The sequence below is a fragment of the Thalassophryne amazonica genome, chromosome 22, assembly GCF_902500255.1.
Source record: "Thalassophryne amazonica chromosome 22, fThaAma1.1, whole genome shotgun sequence".
Classification (NCBI taxonomy): Eukaryota; Metazoa; Chordata; class Actinopteri; order Batrachoidiformes; family Batrachoididae; genus Thalassophryne; species Thalassophryne amazonica.
Window position 1 is genome coordinate 13,755,161 of NC_047124.1, and position 11,711 is coordinate 13,766,871.

General features: G+C 39.4%; 1 protein-coding gene across 1 annotated transcript in view; it reads right to left on the minus strand.

The window, feature by feature from the left end:
* osbpl8 (oxysterol binding protein-like 8) overlaps window positions 1-11,711 on the minus strand; it is a 110,208-nt gene that overhangs the window by 90,782 nt on the left and 7,715 nt on the right. Inside the window, exon 2 of the mRNA XM_034163278.1 lies at window positions 7,963-7,973. The gene's annotated coding sequence lies outside the window, so the exon portion shown is untranslated. The remainder of the gene's footprint in view (window positions 1-7,962; window positions 7,974-11,711) is intronic.

Sequence of the window (11,711 nt, forward strand, 5' to 3'; positions counted from 1 at the left end):
TGTCCTTCCTTTCTGTGCTTCTCTGAGGTCTCTGTACCTTCGTCATATACTTTATTTGATGTACCTGCTAACCATTTACAACGACTCCTTGACAAGTCTATCCATTCTCTCCCCAGTTCTCTCCAGTGACAATAACACTTACATTTAGATTGTCCAACTACTTATGGCCTATGAAAATAGAGGGACTGTATAAAAATGGCCATAGTTATTAAATGGTTAATACAATATTTTTGTTAAACACCGCGTGAATTAAAGCTGAACGTTAAGTTGAATATTTTATTTTATTTCCATTCTAGCTAGAGAGGCAATGATTAGTCACTTATGAAATTAATTGGCCAAATATTTTGATCACTGATTAATTGGACTGAGTCTAAACTATCATGTTTCAGCTTCTTTAATGTGAACGTGTAGTTCAGAGGCATACCGGGCTGTACAGAGATGGAAACTATGGATATGAGAGGGTGTGCTGAAGTTATTATGGTCAATGAAATCTTTTGTGTGTCCCAGTTCGGGGCTGTGCCATGGCAGGAATATATAGAATTCTTCCATGTATGTCAGGGACTGTGGAATATTAAGCAACCATGACCAGAGGCACATGGCTGGAAAACCATATTCAACACTCACCAATATAAGAGCAGATTTTTAAAAACTTTTTTTTTTTTTTAAAGAATGCGTCACTTTACTTTCAGAATGTTAATTCTGAAATGGAAAGCAGGGCCACAATTAGCAATTCATCCTGTGTTGGGGAAATAAAAATAAAAAAATAACTGGGCAAACTTGCACATCTTTTAACACTGCATCAGAGTCAAATGTTATCTGGCAGCCATTTGTGAAGCACAGATTAAAATCTCATCCAAGTTGATCTCATTTTCGGGAATGCAGGATGGTCTTATATAACCAATCCATCCTCTCCAGGTCCAAGCCTGTGGGAGTATCCTGGTGCTTTGGTTAGACAGGAAGCAGGGAGAAAATAGATCCTGACATTGCTTAGTGGAAAACACCAGACTGTCTGGTCTCTTCTCCCAGAGGCTTCCAATGAAGCAAAACCAATATAGAAAGTCTTGATGATTCAAGCTGACACAAGTGTCATGAGTTTTCCCAGCACCCCAGAATCAAGTGCTAATGAGTTGCAGTCCTTTAAAGTAATAATAATAAACAGCTTTTAGATTACTTCCACATATTTCCAATTTTTTAACCATTAAAATTAGGTTGTACACTAAAAGGAGCATGTATAAAAATAATTTCTTTTTCCCATTTAAAGAACCACATTCTGTAGGTCCAGCTGACACACTGAGGTGAGGTAAATGTAGCATTTCACTTCTTAGAGCGTACATTCTGCAGAGGATGACTGAATACTCATTGGAATCAATTCCGGAATGGGTTACATTGGGATTACCAAAGGAGCATGTATTAAAATCCGATAGCATTATAGATTTATAGTCTTGTTTTTAATGCTTAGAATCTGAATATTTCCTCTCATCAATCACTGCAAGAATAACTGTGATGTAAGGTACTGTGTTTTCCAGACAAGAAGACACAGGTGTTTTTGTTTTTTAACTAGTTTGGAAAGTCCTGCCATTTATTTTCTGAAGCACCATATTTTCCAGAGTATAAGTTGTGCTTCTTTTTTTTTTTTTTTTTTTACTAGTTTGGGGGTTCCTGCAACTTATACAAAAAAAACATGCATTCATTATTAGTAATAGTAATTATAATAATTATTTCTCTAGATTTTCATGGGAATTAAAGCACAAAACAAAATAAACAACAATAACAAAAGAAAAAAGTCAAAGTAAAAAGCACACTCCAACAATGCACAAAAATCACAAATGAAAGAACTGATAATACAAAAAAGGTGTGACCAATACTCCGACACAACTTATGTACATTTCTTTCTTTTTCAAGCGGTTTTTTTATTTTTTTGGGAGGTGCAACTTATACTCCAAAAAACATGGTATATATATATATATATATATATATATATATATATATATATTTAAAAAAAACAGGAGTGTAACTGTACACAAAAATCATGGTTCTAGAGATCGGCAAAATACAAACAAAAACATGGCATTACAGATTTTTAACCGGTGTTCTTTAGGCTTGCCAGTGTGTGAAAAATAGGGATGGGTACTGATAGGATTTTATCAATATCGATACCATCCTCGGTTCCGCTTATTGATCAGATTCCTTTTCGATTCCCCTATTGATACGTCTTGTATTTTCTGTCTACTAAAAGTAGGCTTTACAGGTTTTCTATGTCGACAACATTTTTTTGCGTCTTAAAGTAAATAAATATGAAATAGGTCACTGGATCCTTGAGCTCTGGACACAAATAAAAATAAACAAAATCTGTAGTTTTTCTCAAACGAATTTCCTTTCAGACATTTTGGCATGAATGTTACTCCATATCTCTGAGCTGAACTCAGCCGGCTGCTGCACGTCAGCGCAAGACATCTCATGTTGGGAGGAAAAAAATGTTTTGCTCGATTGCAGTTTATTGTCTGTGTTATAATGTTTGGAAAGAGGTGTCATTTGATTTTCTGTGTTACAATGTTTGGAAAGAGGTGTCATTTGATTTAAACGGTGATTCGCTTTGAAGTTATTAATTACAACCGGACTCTATCTTTCTGATTTGACTCAGCAGAGAGCCGTGCAGCGTTTGGAGCTGTGTGAACAGAACGGAGGACGATTCTCGTTTCTTTCTCGTTATAAGACAGGAGTCCCAGTTAGTGACTTTAATCCACACAAAAGTGACTCACGATTGACATATTTTAATGGCATCGAGAGGGGTTAGGAAGTGGATTTGTTGCGTCTGAAAAGCAGTGAAGCAAAGTACCAACAAAGCAGTGGGTCGGAGCACTGCTTCATTGCTTCAAGTTTCAAAGCAGAGTCGCGCTGCAGAAGCGGTTGATTGCAGACAGCATAGAGAAATTATCATTTTCCCGATAAATACTCTCAAAAATAACGGCCGCTCTGAAGGACCGATAAGGGAATCATTAAATAAAAAGGCTATTGATGTTGGTGGATCAAATCATTTCTTAACGGTTCTCGAAAAGAAAGGGTTCCCGATTCCCAATCCTAGTAAATAATCTCTCCAGATTGTTACAACATGTCTTTTTTCTTCAAATACATGTTTTAAAAAGAAATGTGACTTATATATGTTTTTTCCTCTTCACGACACATTTTGTTTTAACAGATGCAACTTAAACTCCAGAGGGCAATTTGAACCGGGTATAGTAAGTACCCTATAAATACGAGGTCTGTTAAAAAAAGTATCGGACCTTTTAATTTTTTTCAAAAACCTGATGGATTTGAATCACGTGTGCTTGCATGAGCAATCAATGAACCTTCATGCGCATGCGTGAACTTTTTCACGCCTATCGATTGCATCATTTTCTGGTAAGCAGCCTTTGTGTGGGACATGTGCAGTGCGCTCGGTGTTTTTTCATTCCAAGGAAAAAGATGGAACAACTGGAGCAGCGCCGCATCAAATTTTGCCAGAAACTGGGCGACAGCCAGGTGGAAACCATTCGAAAGATTCAGACGGCTTTCGGTGACGATGCTATGGGCATCACACAGATTAAGGAGCGGTACAACTGGTTTAAAGATGTCCGCACAACGGTGGAGAGCAAGCTGCGCTCCGGTCGGCCATCAACATGCAGAAATGACCAGATCATTTCCAAAGTGAATGCTGTGGTGATGCGGGACCGTCGTGTGACTGTCTGAAAATTGCGGGAGAGGTGGACATCAGCACTTTTTCGGAACATTCCACTGTGACAGAAGATTTGGCGGTGAAAATCATGCCGATGGCTTCGGCACGAAGCTGCCAATGGCGGAGCAAAAGCGCCTTTGTGTTGAAGTCTCACAGGACATGTTGTGACATGCCCACCTCTTCCACAATTTCTCGGATAGTCACACGACTGAAAAGTCACCGAAAGCCGTCTGAATCATGCAAATGGTTTCCTCCTGGCTGTCGCCCAGTTTCTGGCAAAATTTGATGCGGCGCTGCTCCAGTCGTTCCGTCTTTTTCCTTGGAATGAAAAAAAAGCCGAGCGCACAGCACATGTCCATACAAAGGCTGCTTACCAGGAAATTATGCAATCGACAGGCGTGAAAAAGTTCACGCATGCGCACAAAGGTTCAAGGTTTGCTCATGCAAGCACACGTGATTCAAATCCATCAGGTTTTGAAAAAAATAAAAAAGCTACGATACTTTTCTAACAGACCTCGTACATGGAATTTGATCTCTAATCTGGTGAATCCTAACACCTCCACTCATAGCTTTCATTTTTAGATGGTCTTGAGAAATAACGATCTTGTGATGGTAGGGTATCACTGAATCCAAAATGGCATTATGTTTATAAACGCAGCAAACTGGCACCTCGTGCACTAACACCTATTCACCGTATCCACAGCAGCCACATGTGGCTGAAAGCACCGAAGTCAATGGCAACAAGGTGTGCGTGCTTGTGGAGTCAAGGAGACTGTGCTGACCTCAGTGCAGCTTTGTTTCTTTTAAAAATCAGTTTCAGCTGACAGCGACAGCACAGAACTGTTCCTGAGCTACGGTGTGCAGTACAGAGCAGAGCGGCCAAAATGTGTGATGCACAGAGCCCGAGATGAATAACGTATGTGCAATATACCACTTGCATAATAGCAACAAGTGGAAAAAAATGTGAGGATTGGGATGCTGACACATTCTGCCCAAAGATGCATTCCTTCACACGTTACACTCAACAGACCTGCTAAAGATAGCAACAGCAGCACACAGCTGCAGACATTTCCTCTGACCCGACAGCGACCTTTTCAGAATGGAAGAAAAACAGAAGAAGAATTGGGGGGGGGGGGGGCTGGTTTCGCTTCAGAATCACCTCTGCAAATATCCACCTCCTGAACTCATCCAATTCTGACAGCTACACGCTACGCAAATAACCGGACACCAGGAGGTATCATCAAAAAAAAAAAAAAAAAAAATCAGACCCAAAGTGCCAAAACATAATATTCCAACATTGTCTTCCAGCACACATACAGCATAAAAACCACAAGAAATAAGTACATTATTTCACATTTAGGAAATATCATCTGATTATATTTCTCTATACTGATGTGATCATAAGGAAGTAGACGGTTTTACACACAAACATTATGGAAACAACAAGAACGCAGCGTGCACGCCTACTCGGATTGACAGGACTGAACACAGGACCTACCTCATGCAGCCCGTACAGCTGAAAGCATCATTAATTCACACCACAGCCTCTGAGAGGACAGGGACAGACAGACAGAGAGAGAGAGAGAGAGAGAGATGACGTCACCATATTTCCTCCCCTCTTATCTGAAATATAGGCTTGTGCGGCAGGGTTGCCAGTGTCGGAAGCAGAGCACGCTCTCCTTTCAGCAGCTACAGCACCACCCTCTGGTGGTTAGGTTGAACTAGAAATCACAGCATGTTGGAGTTGAAAGCAACCAATGAACTCAAAAGAGTTCACAGGTAAAGTGTTTGCAGTGTGTGTGTTAAAGTGGGGAAAGGCTTCCTCTGTCCCAAATCCTGTGCTGTGACTGTCCTTCTGGAAGCTTCTCTACTCTCCACAAAGGTTGTCTGAAGCTCGGCGACCATCACGTTTAAAGTGTTACACAAATGAATGGTGTTGTGGCAGCAGTTCATACATGTCAAGAGCTTTTATTGTGAAAGGGAAGGGGAAGAGGTGTGTCTCTTTCTCAAGTGTTACTAATCCGTGTTCACACAACAGAGCCTTATAGGGGTGAGCTGTATATGTGGTAGACGGTATAAATTATATAAATTGGGCCTAGTGTAGAGATTTGGACTGGACTGACCAACCGCGATAACACTTGTTGATGCAAGCACAGAGACCACGGAGCAGGAGTTTAAAAAAAAAAAAGGTGCGCAATTCAAGCTCTATACCAGTTTTTAAATTGTTAATAGGCCCACTATAATGTGAATTATGTTTAATAATTTCTATGATGTTTTCTCGTGAATCTTATGGTCATAGTTGGTGCGCATATTTGCAGAAAGCTGCAGAAAACAGTCTCATTTCCTCAATCACCTCCTTCTCTGGGCAGGAGAAGCAGAGAAAAAAAAAAAACACACCTTCCCCTTTGTCATTAGTGCAAAAGGCACAACATAAGCCAATCACCAGCCCACGAGGGGTGGTCTCTGAGGACTTTCTGGACAAAACGCCACCAAAGGCAGACAAAAGTACTAACACTGCCTCCAGGTGGACAGAAGCAGGAATGACAAAGTGTGAGGTCATTCCGATCTCCAAAATTACATGTCCAACACCAGTCAGAGAGGTCTTGTTTTGGACAGGAATTGTTTTTTTGAGTGGCAAAATATAATTTGTGTGGTATGTTATTGCATGTACATCGTTGTACAACAAAACGCCTGAAACATTTCCTGCATTTTAATGTAAATAGTTGTATATAACTTTTTTTTCTACATTAGTTCATGTTTTTGAAATGTCCAATTTATATTTGCATTCTAAGTTGTAAAAAAGGTGTTTGTTTGCACTATTTTTGCACCATAGAGTGTTGAGTTTTAATTGAGTTTTGAGATCTGCACAATAAGTGTTCTCAAAATGACATTACATGTTTTAGTTTTTTTTTATTTTATCAATTTAGCTTTGCTAAGGGACTATGTAACCCATTCAGAAACACTTCCATTATAATTTTTTACACTTACGTTTATATCACGATATATACCGTTACCGTGAAGGGATTCAATTTGAATACAGCAATATGAATTTTAAGTCACCCAGCCCTAGATCCTACAACTCTTCACTTTTTTTTGTCCTGCTATAACTATCAGAATAACTATGACATGAGCTCACTTTCACAGTCGCTTTTCACACCCCTCGTTGGTTCCACACTCACTCTCTCTCTTTTACCCCTCATATTTCCAGAGCAAAAACAACACTTTGCAGTTGGGAATGGTTGTACACACTAATATGCAAGCTAAAAACTACATATTTGTTCCCACATTCATTTCTTTTGTGTAATACATTGTTAGAAATGTCCATAATGAATATAAGTGTCCAAAAGCACATCATCATTATCTACATAAATTTTATCACAATATTTTATCGTGATCTTTTATCACACAGCCCTAATTCAATCACCACTGGGGTGCCCGTTTATTCTGTATATATGCAAACAATTCATCGTAACACAATGAAAAGGCAAAATGGGCAATAATTTCATGTCCATAGGAGCATATTTTTTTACTTTATTCCAAAAGATGCAGCAGGCTCATGTAAGTTATGGTTCACTAGTAAATCATTGCGCTGCCTCTCCAACCTATTTCTTCTTTTGGATCTCTTCTGTGGTGCTGATGAAATGTCCCAGACACAGTAGCTGGCACAGAGTGTGGCTAAGTCAAGAGTACCACACCCTGCACTAAGCCGTGCTCCATTCTGGCAGCTCAGACATGATTGTTTCTAGAGTGGACTCGAAGTGTTGACTTCTGCCAGTCTGGTGACTGGAAATGACAGTTATGCTGCGATGCAAGATTCATGCGCAAGGGTATGGCCCAGGGTCTGACTCACATCGCTATCAGTGGGTGGCGAAGAAGACTCACTTCCCATTAACATCAAACCAAAGTGCAGAGGAGCAGACTTTTTCGAGATGCTTTCCTCTCCTTGTCAAAGTCTTTCATGCCAAAAACACTGAAGGAAGATGGATCAGCAATAACACTGTAAAATGCTTTTTCATCTCCAAGTAACATCCTATCCTCCCCCCTCACTTCCCCAAAGGTACTGCTTTGCATCTAGGTCAAACATGTGCGTAATAATCTACAGCAACTGGGTTGAGCAGCTCTCATATTTCTCGAGCCAAAACCAAGAAATGCCCACTTTACTGATGTATACTATAGATTCAAACAAACAAGCAGGCACGATGAGGAAACTGTGACTACAAGAAGCCACACAACATCTGTGATGTGGAAATGGTTGGAACAGCTAATAAAGGACAAAAGAACTGTGGGCCTGTTTCACTAAGGATGAGGAAAACAACAAAACTGTCATCATTGGAAAAAGTACCATTCAGTCTGAGGAATAAACAAGCAAGCAAAGACAAGAAAGCAAGTCCAATCCAACTGGGGAAGGAGGCACAAACCTCCCCCAACACAAGTGTGTCTGCATTTTTAGTAATTTCCCGGTCCAACATGATCTCATCACCATCATCAACACCTGTCACGCACACGACTATTAGTCATATAAATCGAAACAACCTCATATTTGACAGAAAAATCATTTATTATTGACAAATCAAGAGTTTGGTATATTTGTAAAATAATAAAAGGTCTTATTGCTGAACTATCTGGAAGACCAAGAACAAGTATAGTGAAATCCAAGGAAGACCTTTTATAAGGGAAACAAGTGGAATGTTCTGCAACACCCAAATCAGTGACCTGATTCAAAACCAATTAAGCAACAACAACAACAACAAAAACTAGACTGCCAAGGGCCCTGTGGGTTATCGGCTCTATTAAAGCCCAAGGCAAAATGGCCTTGGGATAATGGGTCCCATTATCTATGACTATAATTTTTTGACGTGAAATATGCCAACGACCCATATTATGCCCTTGACAAATTACAAAAAAGTAATTACAATGGCTGCCATTTCCAAACACACTAATCTATGAATGATTTTTAAACGTGAACAATGTCAATGACCTATATTACGCCCTTGCCAAATTAGAAAAAAGTTTTCACACAGTTTTTGAGATATCGCATAAACCAAACACCAACTATGACGGACGCGTTTTTGGGTTAGCAGCCTATCATCCCGTAACCCAAAGACTGCCAAGAACAAGAATAAAAAAACTGCACTGGAGACCTGGCAGAGGAGTATCACAGAAGAAATCTAGTGTTTGGTAATGGCTGTGCATTACAAACATCAAGCAATCACTGACTGCAAGGACTTGAAATCAAGAATTAGAAAATAAGAAAATTTAATTTATGAAAATTTTAGTTTGACTAATCACACTAGTCTTTTAAAGAGGCAAGGCCACAAATTAAAAGAGGTTGTAATTGACATTTTGTCACTTCAATTTCTGAAGTTTTTCAATTTCTGAACTCATTGAGAAGCTGAATGAAGATGACCTGAATGTCACATTATGTTCATTAGAAGCTTTCACCTCAGATATGCTGTTACACTCAAATGCATTTAAATGAATAACTTCAGTCAATGCCCACTGTAAACAACAGCCAAGGATTGTAATTACTGACATATTTACAATCCCTGACCCTTGGTGAAAGCATGGAAAAACTAGCCAAAGCACTGTTTTATCCCAAGAAAAATAAACTATTCAATAATATTAAACTATTCTCAACTTTCTTCTGTACCCCAAGAGATGCTAAGACCCCAAGCTGATTCGAACTGTCTTAAGTGCAGTGATTTTATCTATATTCATTCAATGTCATGAATGATCATTTTCTTTATCGATTCCTGATCAATTTTCTGTGTGGGAAAACATCTGCCCACACAGGTTTTCAGCATCAATGCACCTGTTTTGCCTGCTGATAGATGTATTGTAGTATTTCTTACCATGACATCACATCTGACATCATGACACCTCAGTTTTTGCAAAACTGAACTGTCCAGAAAAACAAAGTGCCAGCATTGATAAGAAAAATTAATAATAACAACTGAGGCATACGATTCCAATGGACTGAAAAATATGGAAGTGGTTCTCCAATCCCATTCCTAAAAAAAGCACATTTTTTTTGTTAGAATAATTAATGAACACAAAGAGTAAAAAGCTTTGGCATCTCTTTGTGATACTGTTTGAAATGGTGAGATATACGAGTATACAAAAAAAAAAAAAAAACACTGGAGAGGTTTATTTCAAGTCCAAAATTTTAGGTCAGTATCTCTACTCATTCACAAAAACAAAGCACATCAAAATGGTAATAACTGTTGTTCATTTTCTCTTTTTATTGACAAATTTATTTTTGTCCAACTTTTAACTTCCATTTATTCATATCTTTTGTCTGCAGAAAGGTGGAATTTTCAAATCCACAAAACTAATCCAAAAATGTAATCAAATTGACTGCAACTTTAACCACAATGTCACTATAATGTCAGCAGTGGTTCTGGTAAAAACGGGAATTAAACACACACACATTTAACAGCCCTTTCATTACACATGCAGGTAGGTACATATTAAACAAATGTTGAGTTTCTCTGATATGCCAGAGCCAACAGCAGCTGCGTGCTATGGAATAATTGGAGGTAATGAAAAGAAAGCTACACATAGTAATCTAGCCACTAGCCAATCCTTTTTTGTTTTAAATTGATAAGCCTCTGCTAACCCTCTTACAAGCTGTAATAAAAGCTCCATCTGCCCAGTTACACAACGCCAACAAAAGGCAGACCAATATTTAACTTGATTTGTTTGGCACAGGTAGATAAATCCATTTGGACATGAAGTGAGAGAGAACCATCTCCCTTGGAGCCAATCTGGCGTTTGTCACAGGGAAGGCGTCCAATCAGCCAAATAGCCAGCGGCCAGAGTCTCCCAACTCGGCGGTGATGCAACAACCGTGATATTTCAAGAACTCTTCACAACAACTTGTAATGGGTCTTAATCATGCTCCAATCTGAAGGTACAAACTGCAATTAAAATCCCTTATTGACAGCGTAATATTTAGTGGTCAATCAATATTTGTTTTTCAATGACCAATCCCCCTCCCGCCCCGTTTTTAAAGCAGGGTGTCCGATGGTCGATATATAATGCCAATGTGTATGATTTTGTTTTTTGGTGGTGGTTGTATATGGTATAACACAACAAATTAGGAACAACAAATAAGACACAGGAGGCACGGTGACTTAGTGGTCATCACTGTTGCTTCACAGTAAGAAGGTTGTGGGATCACTTCCTGCCTGGGCCTTTCTGTGTGGAGTTTGCATGTTGTCCTCCTGTTCACGTGGGTTCCCTCCAGATGCTCCGGTTTCCTCCCACTTTCAAAGGCATGCACGTTATGTGAATTGGTGACTCTAAATTGACCGTGCATGTGTGAATGTGTTTCTCTGTCTATACATCGCCCTGTGATAGACTGGCGTCCTGTGCAGAGTGTAACCACCTCACACACTACGACTGCTGGGATAGGCTCAGGCCCTTGATCGGAGTAAGCGGGTATTGAAAATGAGACACAAAATAGGAGAACTTAAATTAACTTTTTTTTGTTTTTAACACTGCTACTACATGCATTATCGTTGTTTCAAGGCAACTGTCTGTAAATGTTCTGTAATTTGTGTCTGTAGCATGGCCCAAGCAGAGGGTCACCTCTTTGAGTCTGGACTGCTTGAGGTGTCTTCCTCAGAGGGAGTTTTTCCTTACCACTGCTGCTCTGGGGGTTAGTAAGGTTAGACCTTACTTGTGTGAAGCGCCTTGAGGCAACTCTGTTGTGATTTGGCACTATATAAATAAAAATAAATTGAAAAATTAAATTGACAAAATCAAAGCACCCTTCCACATAACCCATACTGACAAGTGAACTTGTCGGCCATTTGGTGCTACTGGGAACTTCTGACTGTGTCCTCACCAAATTTCATGGCTGTAGGATTTATATTTTCAGAGATATGAAATTCTAAACATGTCTTCTCAGTTAAACTGCACCCCCCCCCCCCCCCAAAAAGGAATATGCAAACAGTACAAGTGGAAAAAAATAGTAAATTCTCAACATTCAACC